The sequence below is a fragment of the Cydia splendana genome, chromosome 22 (assembly GCF_910591565.1).
Source record: "Cydia splendana chromosome 22, ilCydSple1.2, whole genome shotgun sequence".
In the NCBI taxonomy this organism is placed as follows: domain Eukaryota; kingdom Metazoa; phylum Arthropoda; class Insecta; order Lepidoptera; family Tortricidae; genus Cydia; species Cydia splendana.
This window is the reverse complement of record NC_085981.1, coordinates 9,268,067-9,294,976: the sequence shown is the minus strand read 5'-3', so window position 1 is coordinate 9,294,976 and position 26,910 is coordinate 9,268,067. Positions and strand designations below refer to the sequence as shown.

The 26,910-nt window shown below is 38.4% G+C and overlaps 1 protein-coding gene across 13 annotated transcripts in view; it reads left to right on the top strand.

The window, feature by feature from the left end:
* The window catches only part of LOC134801450 (plasma membrane calcium-transporting ATPase 2), a 275,898-nt gene that overhangs the window by 66,985 nt on the left and 182,003 nt on the right, over nt 1-26,910 (top strand). The window contains exon 1 of one of the 13 annotated variants that reach the window (XM_063774025.1): nt 440-736. The exons of 11 other annotated variants lie outside the window; for them this stretch is intronic. The gene's annotated coding sequence lies outside the window, so the exon portion shown is untranslated. Of the gene's footprint in view, nt 1-439; nt 737-26,910 lie in introns of those variants that run through there. One more of the 13 variants, XM_063774036.1, reaches the window with a different exon arrangement.

The following is a 26,910-nucleotide window of genomic DNA, read 5'->3' as shown; positions in this document are numbered from 1 at the left end:
CCATAAACAAGACCACACATTTCTTTTGAAATCGATCGGTTAATACCTTGTCATTCAACTGACGTCGCGGACCAACTGACGCATGCGCGTCTGGCTAATGTCTATGCCGTACGAATATAGATGAGTATTGGCTTATACGTATTTTCGTGGTCCGTCGTGATCTATTCAACGCGGCCGTCTTACTTTATCGCCGGAATCCACGATAGAGCACCCATCCGATTTTGTCGCATAGCGACATGATAACGTTTACGCTCATCTCGTAATATTTGGCTAAGTAGTTAAGTCATTATAAAATGCGGTTTTAGGTATTTTTATAATGGAAAAATAAAATGCGGCAGATGTATGCAGAGTGCGATTGTCGCCAGTATGCTCGAAGTCGAACTGATCTGAATGTCGGGCCGTGTGGAGTGCGGTCGGCCTCGACTCGACGACGGACTGGCTCAGTCAGAAAAGCGGACTCAACCCGCGCGGACGCGTGGCGCCGGTGCTTGTAGTTTTTTAGTTTTTGACAGTTGGCGCGTTTTTCGGTTAAACTAGGTATTTTTGTGGAAATCATAGATTTAAGTTCGTGTAATCTGTGTATTTTCTGTTTACGTTAGTGTACGACTAGTCATTTGTGAATTTTCCGTGTTGGCTGTGAATAGTGCCCGCCGTGTGTACAGCAGTCTGAGTGTACAATATTACATTGTGATTTCTCTTGGAATATTGTTTTTGTGGACCGCCGGCCGCGAAAGAGGTAAACGAAACTTTCTTATTGCTTGGAATACGAATCTTTTAGTCGCTCTCTGTGATTTGGGGCATAGAAATTCTTGCAAGCTTCCAAATATAGCAAAGGGGCGTCGCGCGGCACGTTTCCACGGTGGACTCATTAGATTACTACATATTAATCGGGGTGTACAAGGTGATTTTATAGCGAGTGGAAACCGTCCGCCCGGCCGGGAGAGCAGAAGACAGCTGTGGTACACGTAACGAGTAAAAATAAATACAAGGCGTTATCGGGCGAGACAAGCAACGCCGGCTTGCCGTCGCCTGCGCGTATTATTAGTGCTTATTATAAGGTACGACATTGGCTAGTATGTTAGGTTATGTCCAGGGTCCAGGTCACTCGGCTGCCGAATGACACTAAAAACGTCACTGAATATCTCAGTTCTTATAAGAAACATCAACTTCATCTTGCCCATAACTTTGACATTTTGGGGTGAAGATTCAAATACTTTGTTATGATATTTTGTTTAAAGGGCAAGTACCAACAGTTGAAGCAATTGAGGAAAAAATTGCAAAATATAACCTATAAATTGAGTAGGTCTAAGAATTTCTGCCACAAGAAGGCACTAGACCTTTGCTAAGCTCCATTTTAGTTTCAATATATTTAAAAATAAAAAACCGGGCAAGTGCGAGTCGGACTCGCGCACGAAGGGTTCCGTACCATAATGCAAAAAAAAAAAACGAAAAAAAAGCAAAAAAAAAACGGTCACCCATCCAAGTACTGACCACTCCCGACGTTGCTTAACTTTGGTCAAAAATCACGTTTGTTGTATGGGAGCCCCATTTAAATCTTTATTTTATTCTGTTTTTAGTATTTGTTGTTATAGCGGCAACAGAAATACATCATCTGTGAAAATTTCAACTGTATAGCTATCACGGTTCGTGAGATACAGCCTGGTGACAGACGGACGGACGGACGGACGGACGGACAGCGAAGTCTTAGTAATAGGGTCCCGTTTTACCCTTTGGGTACGGAACCCTAAAAAACATGTAAACCCTGGTGATAGGCTGTCAACAGTAATATTACTATGTATACACCACCACACAATTACACTTTACACTGTGGTTTATCCAGAATCATTTCCAATGTGCTGGTAATATTTTCCAAAACACTAGTACTTGTACAAGTTAAAGTGCGTTCGTGGCCCACAAATGGTCTCGCTGGAAGACCAGCGCTGACTTTCGGGATAGCATCATGCTGAGGCAGGACCATTTTGTGGTAAACTATATACTCTATACTTTAAATATTATTTTTGTAATACATTTGTATGAAATGTAGTTTTAGTTTGCCATGAATAAATGAAATTATTCTTATTCTTATTCTAGTTATATAATTAGGAAATTCCACAGATGTCTATGGGGTCTAGTTTTAAAAGTATGGGTGAGGTCATAAAGCTAAGTTCGTTTCCTCTCTTGTCTTTACAAAACTATGTCTTTGTAATACCCAGTCACACATTTCAAACATAATGTAATGTATTTGTCGCTTGGCATTTAAGATGGATTCTTTTTGCACCGGTATGCCAGTTATTGACAGCTAACAAACTGTCACCATATGGTTGAGAATGGCACAAAAGTTAATATTATTATTATGTTTCCACATAGTACCAAGAGTTTATTAATAATATGGTTAACTTTGATAACATTATTGAATGCATGTTATTTTCCTTTACCTACAATAAAATATTTTAGTATTTTATTCATACTAACTTCCTCATAGTGGATGAATCTTACTTAAACAATGTTATGTCAGTTTATATAGTTTTGAGATGAAAATATAGCAGCAAACTCCACTAGTAAGGGGCCTTAAAGAGTTGTTTCAATGCATAATTTCCTGTCCCCGGACTAAACCTTTTCACAATTTTTTCGTTAGCTAGGCAAACTGGGCAGGAGTCAAGTCAATTAATTTAAAAAATTTATTAGATGATTTTATAGTTTTTATTCCAAAAACTCGATACATTTAGACATATTGGCTAAAGTGGGAAATCCCTTAAGTAGCAGACTGCCGGCTCATGGTTGATTAATTGATTTAAAAACTTTGAAATATTACTAATTGAAATAATATTAAAATTCCAACTACTCAAAAATGATGTACTGCCAGTTAACACATTCACTGCGCTATGGGGTTGAACAACCCCTTGTAAAGTATATTGTCGCAGGAAGTGTGTTGACTCAAAGTTATTTGTTAATGTCCAATACAGTCCATATTGGACATTTTTATATTATAACAAATTGTTTTGTGTACTACATTCTTGCATATTATTGAATAATTACAACATTTGATATTTTAGCCATCAATATTTTTTATTTAAGGGACTTTTGTCAGTATTTTTACAGTTTTAACTGCTTCTGTCTTGTTGCTACCTTCTTCTTCAGTCGGTCCCTCAATGCTAAGGATTGTGACATCATGTCCTTCTGTTGAAGACCATGTTCCTCCATAGGCTTCTATTCTTCACCAAGCGCATGGCCTCGTGCAGTTTTAATTACATAGATGCAGTGATTTGAGCACACCATCTAGTAGGATGTTGCTTCTTAGGTTTCTTCCAATTTAGATTTTGTATTTAATGTAGCTTCTAGTTTGAAATGAGACAGTCCCTGACCAAACTATACCTACTGTGTGCTGTGCTCTAGTTTTACCTACTATTCTGAGTATGCTGTCAGTATTTCTTATCTTATCAATTGGGTTAAACTTGTGACAAATTAGTAAAATTCCAATGGATATAGTAATGAAGAAGTCATTTTGAGATATTTCACAGTCAAAAATACCTATGTGTTAATTACTGTTGCAATTTAAATGTTTCAAATACCTATTTGACAAAATTTTGCTTATCGGGATTTTTGCATACAATTTACACATAATGTCACTTAAGTACCAGAAGATCAAAACACTTCTATTGCCATGGAATGTACATCAAAATAGAATGGTTAATGCTTACTTATTCTGAGCTGTTTAACCTCGTAAGCCCCCGCGTACTTGTAAAAGTACAAATTAAATTTGAGTTAATAAACTCTTATAGAAATAAAAGAAAGTTCCAAATTCAAAAGAGCTAAAATTGGCTTGGGTCTTACGAGGAGTATGTTTTTTAATTTATATTATTTTAATAATCAAAATGTAGTAAACCCATTTTGATGATGAACTATTTAAATAAATGATGATGATAATTATGTTGCTTTTGTCTTGGATAAAGTACTTGCTAAATTACTGTAATAATTAGCAAAAACTGACAATTACTTTCATGAATTATCTATTGATTCATTAACCACTAATTGAATAAACAAAGTTTAGCTATTTTACTGTTAGTAGGTAATTAATGAGCTAATATTTATATGGAATTAAACACTAGCACATACACACCAAAAACGTTACTCAGATAAATATAGGGCATTCAGGCCCACTATCCATGTATAGATATAATTGTAATTCTTATATAGTGGTATGCCACTTGTATAGTTAGACCTATAGGTACCTACTCTATATTTTTATTCCTAATTGTATTGATATTTTATTTGGCGACCTGCCAGAGTGTATCGGCAGTAATTGAGACTGGTATTAAGTATGGTTCAGCATAAATCTTGTGTTATATCCTATTCAGACGTAGAAGGAATCGGAATGCGTAACAGCTTAATTCGATTGGTCAGACTTTGTACAGTGAACTGTTTAGTGGAGGTCATCTAGGTCTTTTCAAAGACGTTTCTTGCATGTCCTAACAACAAATTAATTTGTATGATCCAGGATTCAAACCCACGACCTCCATACGGTAGATAGTAATAGGATTGTATTGTACAGTCACCATCAGATATATCGGAGCGGCTAAGTTGTTCACAAATATCTCAACAAAGCCTCTGTTATGTAATGTTACCTACTAATGTTAAAATATCTGGGAGACCGAGCTTTGCTAGGAAAACACAAAAACTCAAAAATGCGCGTTTTCCCAGAGATAAGACCTAGCTAGATCGATTTATCGCCCCCGAAATTTGCTATATGGGGGTTATATAGCAAATTTCATCGAAATCGTTAGAGCCGTTTCCGAGATCCCCGAAATATATATATAAATAAATATACAAGAATTGCTCGTTTAAAGGTATTAGATAGATAGATAAAAGTGCAGTGTTCAATGTCATTGACGCTATGCACCGTCGTTACTTACTCGTACCTACTCAAATGTAGCTACCTACAGGAAATTGTCAGTGTCAGATGTCAACTGTCAAGTTGGTCTCATGGGCGCCAGATATTCACTAGCTGTTAATTAATCAAATTAAATTAAATACCTAAATGTATGTACCTATTCATGCCCTGTACATCAGAGAGGGCATACCGCCAACATCGACAAATCGAAAAACGTTATCTGCCTCTCTGTCGCTCTTGAGTTCCGAGCGACAGAGAGGCAGATAACGATTTTCCATTCTTCTGTGTTGGCGGCAGGCCCTGAGGGCCACCACCACGTTCCATTCGACGTGTTGCCTCTCTGTCGCACTTGTAAATTCGTACGGTAAGTGTGACAGGGAGGCAACACGTCGAACGTGGTTCGCGATAGGCCCTAAGAGATCATATATGACCTCGTAACAGGTTTTTACCCTCGCATAACGAGCGTGTACAGCGTGTCCCACTTGGAACGCGAGTACAGGGTGTTTCAATATCCTTTGTCATTCCTTGGAACGATTTGGCAGTGCACCCGGGAAGGAGTTATGCAACATGTCAGCCAAGTACAGTCGGATGAGAATTTTGATGCATAAATACTTTTTGTTTTTTGGTGGTTATAGCACAGAATAAATAATAGTACTACCGTACAGAAAGGAAACTTCCTACAAAACCGAAGTTTGACAGCGGTTCAGGGTCAAATCTTGCTGTCGCTTTCTAATATATGGCACTATCCGTTTCGGCTATTTCAAGCCATTATCTTATCTGTGGTCGTGCACGCAAAGGGACGTCAAGTTGTGTCAACCCTAATAATTGCTCGGAGCAATGCTAAGCCGAACGGAGCCGAGTTTGCCCGAAGGGAGGAGTTTCGCCCCCTGGTTATAGTAAGGTTGACCTTTTGGTTGTGTGCAACACAGTGACGTCCGCCTGGAGCGTATGGGATTCATTCGTGGCTAAGCAAAAATGCAACACTTAGGCAACCGTGCACACTCACACACACCAATCACATAGACACTTTACATACATACACACAAACATCCAGAAGATTTAAGTATAGACTAATTTTATTTAAGAGTTCCTTCATTTTTGTACATTGTCCTTTACTGAGTGCCACCTAGTCCATCCACTGGGCCTTACTGAAAATCAGCGTTGCGGTATGTACCATGTGGCTCATACCGTGACACCTAGCTGAGTGAGGACCATTTAGCGCAACATTTCATTTTGTGTAATTATTTTTAGTTTTAAGGTTGTATAACATTGTGCTAATAAATGCTTTCTTCTTCTTCTTCTTCTTCTTCATTAGTTATTTAATTAAATATTTCAAATATTACATATAAAAGTCTACAGCCACGAACATTTTTAGATCATCGCATCGCTCCTAGTTCATAATATTTTATTGTGTAAATAATTATCTACATTTTTTGTGTATACTAAAAGACTTTACAGCTTCTAACAGAAATAAACCCATGGAAATTAAAACTTTTTTTTATCTGTTCGCTATTACAGTAATCTAGAAAGAATTTAGCTGGGTGTCTTGGCTGTGAATGGGAGGTCGCCTTTTTCTCCTCAGGGAGGAAGATATACCTAATCTTATTCCACGCAAGCGCAGTCGTGGCCAAGCACTAGATTTTAATTCGAAATTTAAGCTAAAATAAAAGTCAAGTGGGATTGGGCGGGACATATCTGTCGGATGCACCCGGACAGATGGGCCAAAATAGCGACCGAATGGGTACCACAGATCACCCGAGGTAGAGGCAGACCAAAAATGAGATGGCGAAACGACCTGGACTCATTCTGTGGCGACTGGCGGGAGCATGCACAAAGCCGTGACGAGTGCCGACAGACAGGGGAGGCCATTGCCCAGCAGTGGGACACAATATAGGCTACTAAAAAAAAATGTCTTTAAAAGCGAGTTTACTATACTCATGTACAAATTTAGAGGAACGCAAAACAAAAGATTTAATTACTACATTACAGCACCTATTAAAGTAATTTCAAAATTAGTAATTAAACTTTTTACAGTTTTTATGGTGCTACTTTATCGCCCTAGGGCGGGATTAAGGTCAATACGTGCCTATGTCAAAAATTTAAAGGGCCACATGTACATACTGTAAAACGTTGTACAATACACGTGCGAAAAGGTAATTCGTAACTCGTGTCGATTTAAAACACCCCCTTCTGTCGCGTTTCAATTTATCGCCACTCGTTGCGAGTTTCCTACTTTTCCCACTTGTATCGTAATGTACTATTTTTGCTTTCCTCAAAATTTGCAGTGTAACATATATTTTATTTCATAGCTTCATATATCCTTTGGGTACTTCTATAAGCGCCACTTGCACCATTCCACTTACCCGGGGTTAAGCGGTTAACCGGTTAACCCAGTGTCAAATTGTACTGGTAACCATGGTAACTCCAGGTTTAACCGGTTAACCCCGGGTTAGTGAAATGGTGCAAGTGGCGCTAAGTCGTGAAAACTTAAAGGCTTGGCCACACACAGAGCGCGACGCAGCGCCGCGTCCGCGCCGCGTGATGCCGACGCGAAGCCTGGTCAAACAGGGCGCGCGCCGATCGCGCCGGCCTCACGCTCTCAACACGCCCTCAAGGCGCGCGTGAACGCGGCGCGGCCGCGCGGGAACGCGGCGCACCGCTCGCTGCCTACGTCCGATCCTACTGACGTGACCTTGCGCGACGCGGCGGGCCGCCGCGTTCGCTCGGCGCAGCGCTGCGCACGCGCCGCGCGGACGCAATGGGCCGCGCGGCGCGGGGCGCGACAGAAGCGGGGCGTGATACCGGCGGGACGCAGTCTGTTTGACGTCGGTAACCTGTTAGCATGTGCCGCGGTCGCGCGGCGTGGACGCGGCGCTGCGTCGCGCTCTGTATGTGGCCAAGCCTTAACTAAACCTCAAAGTTAATGCACCTGAAATCCAATTGTTTTAAAAAGCGACTTTACTGCTAATTGCTATCTTATTTTACTGCTTCTTGTTTCCTAGAGCGGAATAAACATTACCTACGTTCTTTCAAGACATAATTCGTGTGATGACGTCATAACTCCTTAACAGCTCGTCAAGACGTTTTCCTTACCGTCGTCCGTACCTATTGTTAACTGACATTCATAAAACTTATTAGATAGGTCCTTATTTGACATTAGGCGTTAATTTGTATGATCCTTTTAAAAAGGCCAGAGCACGCCGCGTGTTTGTGCGTATACGTGCACGTGCTTGTACGTTAAAATGTTCGAGCCGTGCCTTAGATACGTGCACGTGCTTATACGTTAAAATGTTCGAGCCGTGCCTTAGATACGTGCACGTGCTTATACGTTAAAATGTTCGAGCCGTGCCTTAGATACGTGCACGTGCTTGTACGTTAAAATGATCGAGCCGTGCCTTAGATACGTGCACGTGCTTGTACGTTAAAATGTTCGCGCCGTGCCCTAGAGCATTTAATAACCGGAATCGCCTTTAAGAGCTTACCCCTCTGCCAAAAACCTTGCACAATTGTGCAAACTTTTGTATGGACTGACGTTTTTCTGACATGGCTATTTATACGTTACGCACAAATCATGTACAAATAGCCATACATTTGACGTGTTCCTCCCCCGCAAAAATCGGCAGACTGTTTTGTCTTTATTCAGAAAATGACTTTATTCCTCGCGTTATCCCTACATTTTGCCACGGCTCATGGGAGCCTGGGGTCCACTTGACAACTAATCCCAAGAATTGACGTAGGCACTAGTTTCAACGAAAGTGACTGCCGAACCTTCCAACCCAAAGCTAGGCCTTATTGGGGTTATGTTTTCGTTCACCGAAAAGCAACTGGTAAATATCAAATGATATTTCGTACATAAGTTCCCAGTTTGTGGTTTACTATGACAACTTCTGAACGTTCAACATTAAGTAACATAAGTGTGGACATAAAATAGAATGCTTCTAGCGGACGTAATGCGCCATGGCACATTGCTCTGGGCCATCAAATGCACCTGGGCTCTGCGCGTCTAACAGCGATATTTCAGCTGAATTACCATCATATAGTATGTAACAAGCTGTATAATATGCACCAATCAACTGAGGAACCAGACAGTACTTCACGCTAATTGTACTGAACGAATTGCATGGAAATTGCTACAAAAATAACATTGTTGTAGGCGAAATGTTGAATGCCTTAAAAACGTTCTTGGTTATTCTTGATATGTGTGTAGGACACATCTTGACCACTGCGAAATTACCCTCCGAAAATGGACCAGCCAAAATGTATGAAACAGCCAAATATTTTTTGCGAGTTCTGGGTTGGTCCCATAGTAAAAGTTGCTCAGTATAATCCCAAAACCTCCCTGGTAACGGGAATGCACTTATTTTTTGGTCAGCCTCTATATCACTCCATAGAAAAAAAATACTGGAACGCATGAAGGTTTATTTTTTTTAATTGTGCACGTCAGTGGTCATCTTTGACGGTCAAAGGCCAATGCACACTAGATCACAGAATAAATAATAGTACTAGGTCCAGAAGACTCACTCTCTAACAAAACGCGTCTGTTACGATCAGGACAGATATGGCCGCTAGGTGGCGACAGCGCCACGCGCGGCTTATGGCTAGCCACCAAAATTGGTGTGGAACGGATGTACTTGTAGCTACCTGTAGCAAAGCGACGAAATCGCGGAGTGAGCCACGCCTGGCTAGATGCATAATTGCATACTATAGCACGACTTCGACACCCTACCACATTGCTTGCCACACCCGTAACGCAAGCGATGTCATAATTCCGTGAATTGCCATCGCGCATGCGCGTGGCTATGACAAGTATTTAGGATTTATGTAATGTACCTATAATATGTAAACAAAAATAAGGTATTAGTCTGCGGCAATGCGGTCAAAGATCTTTGGAAATATAACCTTACAAATACGCCTACGTAACTAGGGGTCATCCATTAATTACGTCACACGAATTTCTAGGTTTTTTGACCCCTCCCCCTCTCCTTGTCACACTTGGTCACATTTTGCAAACCCCTCCCCCCTGGTGTGTCGTCAGCGTCACATTTTTGGCAATTTTGTTTTCAACGAAATCGGCAATACTAACTAGGCATTATTTTTTTAATAAAAAAATATATTTGATAAAAGAAATATTAGTAATTTTATAACACAAAACCAATTAGGAACGAAAATCACACGAATGTCATATTTCCTTGACCCCCTAAACGTGTGACGTAATTAATGACCCCCTGGTAAAACCATACCTATGCCTTTTAGATGCTTTTACAATCGATTCAGAGAGAAATACAAGTAATACATATTCAAATTAAATTTAAGTCTAAAACGCGATAAGTTAACATTCCTATTCGCAACTTCAACCTTTGGTAGCTAACTTTGGTAAACCGCTGATGTCATACAAACATCATCAAGTAACATATACATAATACATATCGCTTACGTTATAACCGTCGTATCTCACACACTTTTTAAATAAACATCGACCTTGAGCTACACGTAATAGAGTTCTCATTCGAACAACACGTTTCAAAGGATATGACGTAAATAAATATGAAACCCGTATTTGTACATTGGATTCTGACCGGTTCATCTGTGAGTTTATAACCACGCCTTTAAAGTAAACATGTTAAGGCTTATTTAGGTTACTTGCGGATTGAATGCAAGAATGCAGTTTGTCATGCTGTGAGCGATTTGCAAATTAGATAAACCTGATAATTTACGGATAAGATCTGCATGGGTTTGTGACACTTATAAAGCATTTTAAAATTATTTTCATAATCATAATAAGGTCTTAAATTATTAAAAACAATCCTTGTATGCAGCATGCAAGCAAACATACAAATTTTAATTAAATTGAACCTAAAGCAATAAAAATCATTAATAATCAGTATTAGCGCAAAATTGATCTTGCAAGCTTACAATGGAGAGCTTAATGTAAATATAGTTGTTTTTATCATTACGCTCCGATAAATACTCTAATCAATTTGAACTTGTGCAAGAGATAATCTCGTTTTCATTCCTCGAAACTAGAAATATTCCTCTCTTAAAAAAGATGAATAAGTATCATGGTAAATGCACGTCTGCAAATTAAATCAATTTGCAGACGGTGCAACCACGGTGCGGTCACACCCACACAATAGGTTAATGTACCTTTATTGCAAAACAAATAAACAATGTTTAGCAATCTCGCAACGCATGGCAATACAAAACCGAGCATGTGGGGGATTGGGCAGTACCGTCTTTACCATAAGGGCACACGGGGCCCGTGCTCAGGGCCAACCTGGGGGCCCCGAAGGACAGACGGTAACAGTATATTTGATTACTCATAATAAATAGAAGATCATAGTCGAAAAATATGAGTTTAATTAGCTTTCTTTACTTTCCAAAAGGGCCCCCTATTCTTATGTGCCCAAGGGCCCCAACATAGTTTAAGACGGCCCTGGGATTGGGACCTATCGCAAATTGTCTTTTTTCGAATTTCTATTTTCGAGGTAGCCTGCCAATCCATTGTAGTCTGTAGCTGTGCTACATTCACACTCCAGCTGAATTCTAGGATTTTCTATACTTAAGTCAGTGTCCCAGCTGCATCCAGGCCTATAACTGCGAGCTGTATTGGAGTCGCGCGAACGATGACGTCACCGGTGCGTCAACGTCGCATATAGAAAGCTGCGTTCGTTGCGTCGTCTGCATGACGACTGGGGACAGTCATCGAATGAATAATCCTGTCGAACTTCTTAAAAAATCCAGCCAGCGCCTTATATACCTACTTCAAGCGCCAGCGCCTATGCTGCTATGCTATAAGATAAAGTTAGTTTATTTTTGAAGTACGCATATTACAATGCGCTTATGAACGTCAAATAAAGGTACGCCGGCCCTAATCCTACACTTCTGACGGCGAAAAGATTTAAATCCCTCCTAAACTGTAGGAGGGTATCCCAATATGGGACTGGCAAGAAACTGCTGGCGATCCCTCCAAAGAATGCATTGTGGTGTCAGCAAGAAAAGTATTCAGAGCGGGTGCATCGATGGCATCGTGTAGAGTTGTAGACTACTCCGTGATTATACCCTAAAGGACCGTAATTGGTCCCTATTTTTGTCAAGTAGTCATCACTGCTGTCAAAATAAGGTTTAAAGGGTCAATCATTGAAAAGGAGTGTATTTTAATATTGTTTCTGCACTGCGTTAGTAAGATATGAGCGCTATATCACGTCATATCTGATAAGCACGATAGTCTAAATATAATACCATTATTTTTTGCGCTGCAGACATAAAAGGATACCTATTAAACTTATTTTTAGCCGACTCTATACATTGAATACTGTAAACATTTTTGAAGTTCTTTGATGAATACATTTTTATTTTAAATCAAAGAAACGTAATGAGTCAAGTTCCTAGAAATAATTGCTCGTTACCAGGACTAAGTGACGTCTACATTTAATTGTAGGTAATTCTTATCAAGCTTCTATTCTCATCGCTGACTAAGCGCATGGCCTTAGGGCAATTCAGTATAAGTATGATCTCCATATGTGTATAACATTTGTGTGTATACTCATGGGTGTTTTTTTAGTTGTATTGAGTCAATCGATTCTGTTTTTTTTGAAAAAAAAAAATACATGGAATTAACTGCATTAACACGTGACAGAAATGAGAACTCGGAGTCCAATTGATAATTTACAAGCCAAAGTAGTACAGTGGAAACTGGATAAGTGGAACCTGGGTTAGTGGAAAACCTCTTTAAGTGGACCCAAGTTCTCGGTTCCAGTCCCTTGGCAACGAATTACCTCTATAAGTGGAATTTTGGGACCTCTATAAGCGGAATCCATTTTTTCGAAAATTTCTTATTTTTACCTCTGTAACTGGAAGCAGCCGTCTCCGAAACCTCTATGAGTGGAATAGCTCGGCGTTATTAATAAACCGTCACAAGTTAACATTATGGTTCGTGTATTAACAACGTATTTTGTATGAGATCACACATCGTTCAGTTTTTTTTGCATTAAAGTACAATCGGTACATTGATTTATTTAACCATACTTGTTTCTCTTGGATAAATAAATATTAGGAGTGATTTTGTTTATGTAATTTTGAAAATTGTATACGAGTAGGTACTGTGGATTATTTACAGTATTGCTTTTTTTAAAGTCAGGATTACATACCTATTTTTGTTAATACATACATATCTACATACATATTTAATAAAAGATCATTATTTAAGTCTTGATCATACCATACGTGACCTCTATAAGCGACATTACTAGCATCCACAACCTCTGTTAGCGAGAGCCTCTGTAAGTGAGAAAACGTTTTATTTGAACCTGGTTTAGTGGAAAACTGGATAAATGGAAAACCTGGATAAGCGGAACTAAACAGCCGGTCCCTTGCAATTCCACTTATCCAGTTTCCACTGTATATTGATTGAGGTTTTTTATTGTGCATTAATCTCCTTTTGCTACTTTGCTTTAATCATGGTAGATTCCAGTTATAAATGTCGGGGTCCCCTTAAACTGGCTTGTCTGGGGCATTTGGAATAAGACAAATGGCGTTAATGATAATGTGTCAAGGGTCAGAGGTTGGCCTCACGAGTGTCAAGCCTTTATATATAGACGTGACACCATCAAGGTGGTATCAAAAATGTATCACCAAAGACACACATGCACACACATCACCATGCGAGATGCGCATGCGAGTTTTTGGTGATACAGTTTTGTAGAGATATTTACGTTAAGGTTATGTAATGCAAATTTTCTATGTTTGCACCCAACGCCTACTTTCATTCTTCGGCCATCTAAGCAGAATAGGACCAGAGAGTCTGGAGAAGCTCATCATGATCACTGGCCAGGGCCATGGCAAGAAAGCATAGGAACGGACGACAACGTACAAACACCCGTTTTGGTTCTACTACTCAGGCAAGAAACTACAACGGACGGTTAAAAAAGAAAGCCTGGCCTGTAATATATGATGACGCGCCATATTGCGGAATTTTATTGGAACTAAATTTTTCATACTAACCTGAACTGTCACATGAGAATAACAGCGCCCTCTTGATAATGATCGTTGATCATATATTTCTGGTCGGGATTTACATCCAAACGGTTAACAGTGTACCAGTGTTGGCACCCGGCATATATGTGTCATTTCATGACCGATTCGATCCTTCCGCTATGGGTCTGCCGCGTGGTGATAGTACAACCATGACTCAAGTTCACCAGAATAGTGCCCGTCACCAAGACTTAAGTGACGCCTACTGGTGCCTACTTAATTATCAGTGCATTGTTAATGTTTCAAAGGGGCAGAGGTCAAATGTGGTGATTGTCAAGTGAGTAGGTATAGAGTTATTTGTGGGTATGACATCATCATGACTGCTAGGAAAATCGAAACTCGTCTAGTTGGGTCTTTATAACTCTTGCATATTCGAGCGACAGAGAGGCAAATAGACGAACGAACGAACGAAGTGGTTCGTGGTTATAGCCCATGGTAGCCCAGTATAGGTAAGTACCTAGTACAAAACGACAGTATTGCAGACTTTCTTTACGTCATCCTTAACCATGAAACCCCGAATGTGAGGCAACATTAAAATACCTATGTACGAACAGCTTATAGGTACATGTTACGTAACCTAGGTCCCACCCACTACCCCTGCATATCATAACTAACCGACATTTGTAGCAAATACGCAATTTTGCTTAAACATGGCAGACTCTTACACAAATAAAATGGAGTAAGTAAGCAATTACGAGGGCAAGCGATTAACGGACTTAGTGTAGGAGCCCTAATGGTGGTAGTAAACATTGTTACTTATACGACAGAATGGAAAGTGCTCGCGTACAGATGCGCCACTGTCTAACAAAACCGTTGTTAAGTGACAATTTAAGGACGCCAAACACGCTAGGGTTGTCAGGTTTGTATATTTTGATTAAATGTAGTTTGTGACAGATTGTTTTTGAACATCTGTTTCACTGACTTATCGTGGAAAAGATAAAGTTTATAGTTAGGGAGGCGAGGTAGCTAAATGGCGTAATTCAACGGCGCCGTCGAGACCTATCAAAATCGAAAGATAAAATAATTTCGAAAAGAAAAGCTCGTATGGCAAAAACCATTTTAGCGGTGGGTTTGGCGTGTACGGTTTTTCAAAAATGTTAAAAAAAACAGTTACTTGGGCATTCTCGAGCGCGTCAGATATTCATACTACGTATGCCCCGAGTGCCTCTGATAACAACGGTATACTAATCTGCCGGTTTGCGTGGTGGGGGTAGGCATATAAAGTAGTCAAAAATGCAAAAAAAAAAATTTACTCGAGCGCGTCAGATTTTCGGAAGGGGTGTTAAGTAGGCCCCAAGGAAGCTTCCTTTAAAAAAACTGACGATTTCGGCGTGACGATAAGTTACGATGAATTTTTGAAAATGCAAAAAAAATAAGTTTTTTTGAAATACTCGAGCGCGTCAGATTTTCATAGGGGAGGTTTATCTCGGTATCCTGAAAGCATATTTTTTTAATCTGACAAAAATGTTGGTGGGTTCTCTTAATCTGACCGAAATAGGTTTTTTGGTTTTTTAATTTTTCCTTTCTTTCTCCTTGATAAAACGGGGAATTTAAGAATGACAATAAAATTACCTTTTTTGTTTATTTAAACTTTTTTTTTGTAAAATGTATCGTTCGCGACTTATATGCCGCAACGCGTTCTTAGGAAGACGAAATGGCTCCTCCACACTTCCGGTCATGCGGAAACCGGCAGATTTTGTATTTTTAGTAAGTTTTAGATTATATTCTTCAAAATAAAAAATAAAAAAATCGCGCTCGAGAATGCCGGATAACCGTTTTTTTTTTACAAGTTCGCGACCCTATAACTCGGCGGCGTCAAGGACTTATCGTCAGATTAGTTAAATTTAGTCTTTAAACACTAAAATCAACCCCCAATATCTTAATCTGAGGCGCTCGAGTATTTCAGACTATCCATTTTTTTTTACTAATCTGATCGTCTATCCTAGGCGCGCGTCACTACATATAGAGCTAAATACTTTACAAGGTTGTTCTATTAGGTCTAAGGTATCTCTCATATCTTAAACTGCCACGCTCGAGTATTGCCGAAAATTCCCCTATTCGCCTCCCTAACTATTAGTGCCCTTTTATAAACTAACTACTTATTATATTTTTGGTTAATATTTATAAGTACCTACTTAAGTTAAGAATATTCATAGTTTTCACGATAAATGTAAAACAAGTATTTTTACAACATTTTTAACCGCCTCCTAACCTAAATGTTTGTTGACTTTAAACACCACGATTATTAATAGCATTATTATGCTAATCTGATTCAACGCCTAGCAGCTTTACTTTTCAATTTAAATACACTTTCCATTATTACAAAAATACTAAATAATTCAGTGTTAAAGTAGCGTAGTTTGCAGGAATTTCGTCTGACCAATTAAAATTTCTTAATTATCACGCTCTGGAAAGCAAAATGCAAGTGGATGCTTGCATTCGAACAACGTTGTCAGCCGGACTTGTTTATCCACTGGCCGATATATTTTTAAACTAAAGTTTTTTTTATTTTATTTTTATTTTAAGCGAATAACGTTACTTAGATTAAAGTTATACGGGTTCTAGAGATTCAAGGTAAATAATATACTTCTTCTTTTCGTTTCGAGGTTCCTTTTTTATACGAAGGATGCCCAGTAGGCAGCGATGTTGACAGCCCTAGCTGTCACGTCCCTCAGATCCAGCTCTGAGCAGTGATGCGGGCATAATATACTTATACATACTTATCTGATTCCCGAAACCAGACACCAGGCAAAACACATTATACCGACACAATGAGACGAAGTCGTTAAGGTGGAGGTTCGCGCCGCGACAGAGACAAGCGACCGAGACAGAAGACCGCGACCGGAGACCTCTCGCGTCTCTGTCGCCTGTCTCTGTCTCGCCGCGAACTATCGCTTATATGTTGCCTATGGTCAAGTGGTGGTCGCGGTCTCCGGTCGCGGTTTTCTGTCTCGGTCGCTTGTCTCTGTCGCGACGCGAACCTCAAGCTTTAGATTTTTGCGAAAATATTTGCGTTGTAGTTATTAGTTAAACTAGTTTGATTTCATTACTTAGTTTTCATTCCTGATTTTTTGTCTCTTACTTTGTTATTTACTTTAACGAGATTTAATCGCGTCTTTCTCCGAGACGTCGGGGACAATGTCATCCTCGAAACGTCGAAGGTAATTTTTAAAGGCTTCGTCACACAGGCGCGTTTTCCGAGCGGGCGTGAGCGGGGCGCGCCGCTTATACATATAAAACACTCACGCCCGGCCCGGAAAACGCGCCTGTGTGACGGAACCTTAAGATTCAGTATACGCGATTATGCTCTGGTTTCCTAGGGTAGCGGTGCCGTCACATAGCGACCGTCTCCATACAAATACTACGAAATCCATATTTAGCCGTATTATTTAGTATAAAGACGGCCGCTATATGACGGCACCGCTATTCTAGGAAAACCGATCTTTAGTCCCGTTAAAGCAAATAATAATGTGTGAAAGTCGTAATTTAAATCAGTGTTTTACTTTTGCTTTAATTGAAACATTATTTTAAAATTAATTTAACTTAAAATACAAGAGTTCGGAATATTTAACCATAACCGAGACAATAAACCCCAATAACTCCTCTAAAATGTCTCCCGGCGACAAAATTCCAATTTCGACTTATCCAGGCTTAAGCGGTTTAAAGTGTTTGTTTTTTTTCTTCCTCTAAGTTTGAGAGGTAGCTATTTTATAATTAGCCGTATTAATGTGAGGTGTTTCATGTAAAATTGGTAAGAGATATTCCGGTTCCAGGACACCGGAATATCTCTTACCAAGTTCGAAAAATGGAATCTTGAGCGTTGCGAGGGTTTCAAAGCACGAGGGTTAAACTTTATCATCGAGGACAGTAGAGGCCGTGGAGAGCTTAACAAAAAGAGATGTCTCTATATTTAGAACAATAAAATTAGACAATAACAGATACTTTTGAACACGAACTGTACAGATACGGAGTTTTTTTTTAACAAGCAGAAACGTCTGCGAACTATGCTATTAAGCTTAGAATAAATTTAAAAGTGGAAAAAAATACTGTCTTGGGTGAGACTTGAACTCACGACCACTGGATCGATACTCCAGTGCTCTGCCATCTGAGCAATTTCATTATTTTTTTGATCAGTTTTTAGAAGTCGGTACTACCTAGCCTACGGTTTAAGTTTTTGGGCGTGTTACAGGACACACCCGGTATATCTATTTAGAAAAGTATTCCAGGGTGGCAGATACTAGCGAGTTGTTTCATCAGCTACTATTGATGCAGAGTGATAAAATAACTGTCACTTTTTAACTCCAAAGTGACGGACACCGTTTTATCACGCTGTCACGTAGACAACAACGACATATAGGAATCCGTACTGATGTTGGTCAAGTTAAAACTAAATGTTTTGTGAATAGATACACGCATTGTTATAGGTATAAAACATATCAAATTTATTGACATAAACCAGGCCAGGGTTTGCACAACTAAGCTATAACGGGCATTACTTTGACGTGCGCGTCTGGCAACCTTGATTGTCAGTACGACAATAAGCAAAGGCCGGTAAATGTGTAAACAGAAAAAGAACCGGTAACGCTATTAATATATTATGAAGGATGAGCTGCGGCGCTGCAGAGTGCGAGTTGTGTAAATATGGCATATTAAATTGGGTTGTTTCATCTACTTAAAATAAATTATTTCACACCGTGCACGATATTAAGCACTAGATAATTATTAGAAAAACATAGAGAGCAGTTACTTTTAAACACAATTTCTATTTAATAAATCGGATTGAAATATAAAAAGTAAGGTGAGTTGACCGTGACGTCACTATACTCGTTTTCATATAAATTCCACATCAGCAAATCGTTTTTACAGTTCTAAAAAAAAAGCTGTTTCGACTAGTAGGAAAGTTACCTATTGTTACTACCTATACTCATAACACAAAGGTAGCCTACCGGTAATGACCGCCGCTTTACTAATTCTACTTAATACTCTGATTTTTAACAAAAAAAAAATGGCCCAAGCGTTTCTTATGCGATTTTACATAGTGCTCACTAGAGAGGGGCCGAATATTCAGTAAATATTCGACAAGTTTTCCTATGTCCGTACTCGGCCGAATTATTCGCTTAAAGAGCTGAATATTCTGCCGTTAGTCGACATTTTTAACCAAGGAGATTCTTTACAAAGAAATCGTAGTTATAAGCACTTTTGAGGTTAACTGGAAGATATGCCTCATAGCGATAAGTTCGCTCTTGTATTTTTAATTATTTATCTGCTGTAACTGTGTGTAAAAGGATACTTATTACGTAAAATAAAGTGTTTATTACTTAACTTGTTACAAGAGCTTAATTTCCACTAACTTCGTGAAGGACTTCCTCTCGAGAACAACCCCTCTTTTAGAATATCTACTAAGAAGTGTAAATACAGCCAAGTACCGTTCTTACTAATTAAGTGTATTTTCTCCCCCAAAAGATTTGGAGTAATTTGTATTTTGGGTGCAGAAAAAATAGCTTTAACTGATTATTTAATATGTATAAACTTTTTAAAAGAAATATGTATTTTCGTCGTTGCTTCGACTTGAACTTGACTGTTTTATCAATTTACCGTGAAGGTTAAATAATAACATTTAGAATCTGGTCACATATACAGCGGCTTGGTAAAATATTTGAACGTTTTTATGTAGCATCGTGACTGTATTAGTTAATTTAGTAGCCGTACTTAACCATGGTTGTTTGAATAAACAGGAAACCGTTATTGACTCAGATGCGTATTCAAGTCAGTAAGTAAGTAAGTCCTTTATTCATGTAACATCTTGGGTTAGGTTATTTATAATAGAATATTCTTTATTGCGGAACCAAGTAAAAAATTGTGGAAACACATGGCACCCTGTCAGGGCACTGCAAATAAATCTTACATCTAGGTAGTTTTTGAACATTAGGACTAGTGTTTGTAATTTATAATATGAATATAAAAGTATAATTTAAAAACACTTATTTTTATGGTTCATAAACTTAGAGGATATAACCAACGGAGACGCCATGTCTAAAATTTTCGGTACAAAATAGTCTGCCGTTTAACGGGGGGCACATCAAATGTATAGGTACGTCATGTCAGATAAACGTCAGTCCATACATATGGTTGACATGTGGTTGACCATTGGCCGCCTATTTTCGACAGAGGGGAACGCCTGTTAATGGCGGCTCCATTGTTAATTACTCCGAGTTCATAAAGGTTGCTTAATGATTTAAATAAATAAATCAGATGAAAATATAAAATATAAAAAGACATGTGCTGAAATGTTGAAAGAATATAATATCCATATGAATAATATTGTTGTTTGTTTATTTCACGGTCAAAATTATATAAGTATAATAATAAGATTTTGAGCCTAATAAAAATAAATAAAATAAGATATATATTACACGCTATACAGGTAGGTTTAAGTCCTACGAATCAACTAAATACTTCACTGGTAAACAATATTGTAAACTATTTTATGTAGTAGGATACATACATATCAATCAGCTTCATATCAATTTTATTTATATTAATGTTCATGCACAGCAAAAATATACGAATACAAAAATACACGTAGACAATCTTAATGCCGATAAGGCATCCTCTGTCAATCAAGCTTTAGGTGGCCAAACACGGCATCATTGAGTGGCCTTATTAGTGGCGGATAGGATATAAGAAAAACATCGCATGTACGACATACTATAATCAATATAAAATCACCACGCCGATTTTTTTCTAATAATCACTACACAAATCCCCACATCACATACACGAGCGTATAAAAAGCGCAGGGTGAACGCACTTTCGCAAAAAGCTATACACACGTAGAAGGCCCATTTAAGTTGTGTGAGTCATCGGTGATGTAACGCCGTCCTCCAGATGCCTGGCCTCTATAATGACATAACTCTAAATGGGTACTGGCACGTGGTTGACATACTGTATGATTTCAGCTTTATTGCGGATATAATTTCTTTCTATTTTCTTATCATCATCAATATTTAAGAGCTATGCTCTTGTCGGTGGAGTAATCGCCACTCTTCTCTTTGCTGGGCCAGCCTTTTAACTCCCTCGCACTACACGACAGAAACTCTATATTTTATTTGGCTGATATATGTAAGCGTGGGCCTTCCTCTGCGTCTTTTCCCCTCAATCTTGCCCTCCAGGATGTTTAAAAAGAATCTGTCGTGCCGTATCAGGTGGCCAACGATCTTGCCCCTTCTGTTAGCTATTGCGTCTAACAGGCATCTCTTCTCTCCTGCCATGCTCAGTACTTCTTATAAAGATTTTTAATAATATCGCCAACTTTTCTAGCCTACGTCGGAATTTAAAATTTCCACTGACATTTCTAAAACATTCAAGCATATTTAATACTTCAAGCTTTTTAAAAGCGTAAGCGACGTGTGGAATCTATTAACGATACGTCATTTTGGAAATAGAGAATAAAATATTTGCCATATATTTCTCGGGCCAGCGTTTGGAATCTTATTGTGCGCGTATAAATAAAAAACCCACTCGATCGTCGCTCTAAATCGGGGAAGGAAATGTCGACTCGACATGTTGAATTATGTTTGAAGAGTAGATTTAAACTAGAAAACATATACACATAGCCTCCTTGGTGGTAACTATCTTTCTCAGTGTTAAAAGGCGAGAAATAAATCCCGCCTGCCATTAATGGTTCAGTCAGGTGTAAAAATCTGGGTGCTTTTAACTTACTCAAAAATAAATTCGCTGACTTTAAAGCTAAGGGACATATCTTGGATATATACACACTTACCTGTACAGTCGACGTCAAAGATATGTTTACACTTTGGCACCTTATTCCTTTGTAATAAGGCGAAAATTATGTTTACACTTTTCTTCTTTTTTACATCTTTGACGTCGACTGTACCAACATGACAGTGGTAACAAACAACTCGAAATTACCCGCTGATATAATGTACTTTTTAAATGACCACTAAAAAAAACGGTACCAAATCGAAAATACGCTGCCGCTAAAATGCTTCGAGATAAGACGATAAGTCTGCCTCTTTTAACCTTTTAATTATGTTAATTCTTAATGTTATTCCGCTCTATCCAACTTTTTTTTAAATTACTTAACTAATTGTGTATCAACAAATCACTAATGAGATTTCTTTTGTTTTCAGGTAAGCAACACAATTATCGTCAATGAAGTAGCCCAGTAAAAGTGAATGTAGACACGTCTGGTGGAAAAACGTCCTAAGTATGTATGAGCTTTATGTGTACTTACCACTTTCTTCCGTCGCCAATTTTTTGCAAGGTGCGCGGACGCAGCCTTGCGTGCTCGCGAAGTGTGAAAAATACTAACTGAACTGAGAAAAAACTTGGTTAGAATTTCTATTAGGTTTATGTGTTTTAATGCAACATTAATTTTTAACAACTTTCTGTATTCAATGATCCAAATGAATCCGAGAATTTAAAGCTAGACTCCAAATCTTACTGTCGTAAAATTTTTAATTATATTCAATCCATTACAAAAATTATCTACTTTGGTTGTAAAAATTAAGGGAGCAAAATTATTTCAGAATTATATCATGACGCATTTATAACTAAAACACCAATCGGAATAACCAGAAGATGTTCCATAAAATTAAATGGGGTTAAGCTAAGGGGTCGTCCATTAATTACATCACACAAAATTTCCATTTTTTTTACCCCCCTCCCCCTGGTCACACTTTTTCATTGGAAAAAGATAGGGCTTTAATACGTACTGTCACACTTGGCGTGACGTATTACGCCCCTCTGTTGCTGTGACGTAATATGTGGACGAACCCTGATGTACTCCTATTATCCCCCATCAGGGACATAGGGCTCGCAGAAATTTTTTCCATTTGTCGCGATCTTGAGCGGCTACTTCGAACTCCAAGATGTCAAAAATCATCCAAGGTTTTGAACCCTCTTTTGATCGATAATATGTTCACACCACTCACCCATCTTCAATAGACACGTCGACACAATCTGGCTAATGAATTGTCTCATTAGCTAAGTGTTGGTTAATTAGTTGAATTAATAACTGTTTAACAGCGGTGTAGCACGCACAGTGGGTCCGGAAGTGCATGCCACATTTGCATGCTCGGAAATGGAGCTGTGGGGTTAATGGTATAATCGTGTTATGTAGCTTTCTAGGACTTAAATGCTTATGTTTATTAAAGTTTTTGCCTGTGAGTTTGTGTGTGTAAAACTCTTATACTTACAGTTTTAATTTATAATAATTTCCGGGATGAAAAGCGTGCTTTAAGAGTTGACGAAATATGAAGTGAGCCGATCTTGTTCAAACTTGTTCGAGAGATCGACTTTATATTTCTTCAACCTTGCCTAGTACGTGCTTTTATTGAGTATCGGAATTCGCCAACGATCGTAACGGTTTCGCCCAAAGATTTCAAAAGTAAAGATTAGCCCTTTCATATATAATGCCGAGCGAACATGCACACCAACGAAATGTGCACAAACGCCAATTGCGTCAACTAACTGGCCCACTTCGTAGTGCCCGTTACGTACGTAGTAAAGACGGGCCCTTCGTCTTTACGAAGTAATCAATGAAAATGGACAAGTACGAAGCAGACTTTCTTAAATGCAGATTGGTGTTTTATTTCGTCACCTGGTTCACACCTGGGAAAATTAGGCCTACGCGGGGTACACTAAAATACGTAAGTTTTTACCGAGCATTGCCCTAGATCAGGTATCTCGGTACCGATGGCACACGGCTTCCCCTAAGTCTATTACTGACCTATAAATACGGGTTGATAAGATTATGATGATTTCACTACACCGAGTACAGTCGCCAAGTATAGGTATGGCAGCGGCCAAGGCGCTCACAAATATCTAAACACGCCGCTAATTGTCTAGGCGTTAGAGTGCACGTTCAGATATTTTTGAACACTACGACCGCCCCGATATATCTATCTGATGGCGCCAACTGATGGATCCAACGCACCTCTAAAAATTTTCATTTACAAAAATAGAAAAAAATATTTTCAACCCTAATGAAAATAGTTTCAGCCTCAATAAAAAAGACCTATAACATAACCAATCAAAATTCTTCCCAGTCCCTTGAGATCAAATTTTATCTCCTTTGGTAAAATCTGCTTTTTTGCCCTGAGCATAAAGCACTTATTCCCTTGCCTCGGTTCTCTGCAATTGGGTGCAATAAATTTAGAATAAACCAACGGTGCAAGCTCCAGGAAGTGTTTTAGTGGAAAGTGCTTTCTAGAGGGAAAAGGAATTCTTATTGGTCTCGCGTCTCGAGAGTTCTTTCAAGCATTTTACTACGTTCTTCTTAAACCTAACCGACTACTTACCTGCATTTTGTATGTTTTATGTGTAAGTATTTTTTACACAATGCTATTTGCAAGTCTGGGTTTAAATAAAAAGAAGTACCGGATGAGATTGAAAACGGGTTTATCTGGAAAATGACAAGCTTTTATTTAAAAAGAAGCTCTTTACTTTATACGCAACATTTACCAAGATGCCTGAGATCTCCATACTAACTAGGGCTTGCAATTCGAATATTCGAATTTGTCGGATATTCGGCCTGTTTTGATATTCGAATATTCGGCCGCTCAGGTTTCGAATATTCGAATATTTTTTATTACTATAAAAATCTATTTAATCCGCTGCAGTTACAGTTTCTGTGTGTTTTCCGGGTATTTACAGTGAATGAGTAATGGTAGGTACCCAAATACGAAGGAAATAATATTTTTACTGTATTCCTCTCGATAGACTTCGTGAATACAGTGAAACCTAACTCAATTTGAAAGAAAACGAAATCAAAAAGTATGTTATTTTTACGGTGCATAAGTTTTAAGTTAAAGGGTCATTCTGTTTATTAAGACTAAACCTTGCCCGCACTTATCGCAATTCTCAAATTTGATCATACCAAACCTGCCCAACTAGGTAATCTAACTATGCACCTTTAGCTGACGAATAATCCAGTAGTCAACTAACTTTTTCCCTTAAATATTCCAATATTATATAATTAAGCCGACCATTAATTAAGGCCTCTGAGTGACTACCAGTTAATTTAAATCAGAAAATAATTACCTACTAAAAAAAATATCTTACATAACTAGGTTTGGTTTAGATGATTAAAGTTATATTATTTCACTTAACGGCGCATTTATAATAAAAGTTTTATCTAGAAATATTGAATACGTCTTATTTTGGCGTTTTACTTGTTTTTATAAATGTGGGCATCTCATAGTAGGATGATAAAATCTAGTCAATTAAGTGGATTTCTGCAAAATATCATTAGTTTTAGCAATATGTGAAATAAGCTTTTGAATAAAACGATAATAAACCGATTTCTCGTTCTTTTTCTTATTTTTTATAATATTCGAATATTCGAATATGTCGTCAGAAAAAGTCGAATATTCGAATACCTGAAAGTTTCGAATATTTGCAAGCCCTAATACTAACGTTATTAAATTGTACAACGGGACTTAACTTAAGTTTTAAGATTTAATAATGTTTAAAAATCGTGAAAGTTTCAATCAGTGTTCCATACTAACGGTCAAATAAATTATGAGAATGAGAAGTATATCCATATTATACATCTTAGCTTACTTTGAAGTGGCAAAGTAGGGAAGTGGCATTTAAACAAACACGTCACTGCGAATTCTGTGCAGAATCAACTTGGTCCAACATTATTTTGTATTTTTTCCAAAATTGAAGCAAAACAAAACAACAATTACATAAGCGTCGAATTTTCTTTTCATACCGGGTGTGGCCTGTAACATGAGCAAAAAATTAAACTGTAGGCTGTACTCCTCATACTGACCAACATTTGTTCAGCGACTTTTAAAAATAACTTGTGGTTTGATTTTTAATACACTTTAAAGTTTATTCTAAGACGCAATGTATTGCGAATTTTGTTATGTTTAAGGCGTGACAAGTAACGTCAATGCGTCAATCACAATGATATGGCGTGGCGATGGCGTACATTGAAGATAATATTTATTTTGTATGAAAAATAGGGAGTCTAAATACTTCATAATTTTTAAAAGTTGTTGAACAAAAGTGTCACCGTTTGAGGAGTACAATCTATGTTTTAATTCTTTGCTCGTGTTACAGGCCACACCCGGTATAAAGTCGTTCTCTGATAAATCTAATCATGAAAACGGACGCTAAAAACCTAGGTATATTTTCCTTTGGCAGTTTTCATAAACTAAAAAACGTGAAAATAAAATGTGCATTTCATCAGAGCAAAGACACGAGCTTAGTCAAACCGTTGAAATGAGATCCCTTACGATCCCTATTTTTATTCCTCTTTTCTGAAGGCTAGGTAGTGCTGGGAAAAGGCTCGAGTCCTCACCTTTAAGACTCAAATGTTTAGACTCAAGTTACAATTTCAAATTTGTTATATTAGGCTCTCAGCTCATTTCTGTCGTCATTACCACAGTCGTGGGCGTAACGTAAGCGTAATAAAGAACTTTTGATGCAAACAGAACGATTACGCTTACGCGACGCTTCAGTCAAGTTGGTAGAGACGTGTCTTCTGTAGAGACTCGTTTCGTCGATTCTCAAAGGATTTACAGGACAGGAGTAAGGAGGATTTTTGACAATACTCAATATTTTTACAGCAATTATTAGGAGCCGCTGTGTATACAACTTTATGTACATTGTATGGTCTAGAACTCTAAATGTACCTACACGCCAGGGGGGGAGGGTTTGCCAAATGTGACAAAGTGTGACAATGGGGGGAGGGGTCAAAAAACCTAGAAATTCGTGTGATGTAATTAATGGATGACCCCTTGGCAGGCTTTTTAATAAAGGAGTGGACACGTGCTTCAGATATAAAAACTGAAAATAAATTATTCACAAGTGAACAAAAGTTTTTTTAAGCCAAGAATCATCCGAGTCGTTCAAATTTAGACTGACTCATAAGACTCGAGTCGAGGTGCCACCAACACTAGTCACAGCGCCTTCGCGCGGATAAATGTGCCATTACAGTGCTTACTCACAAATTC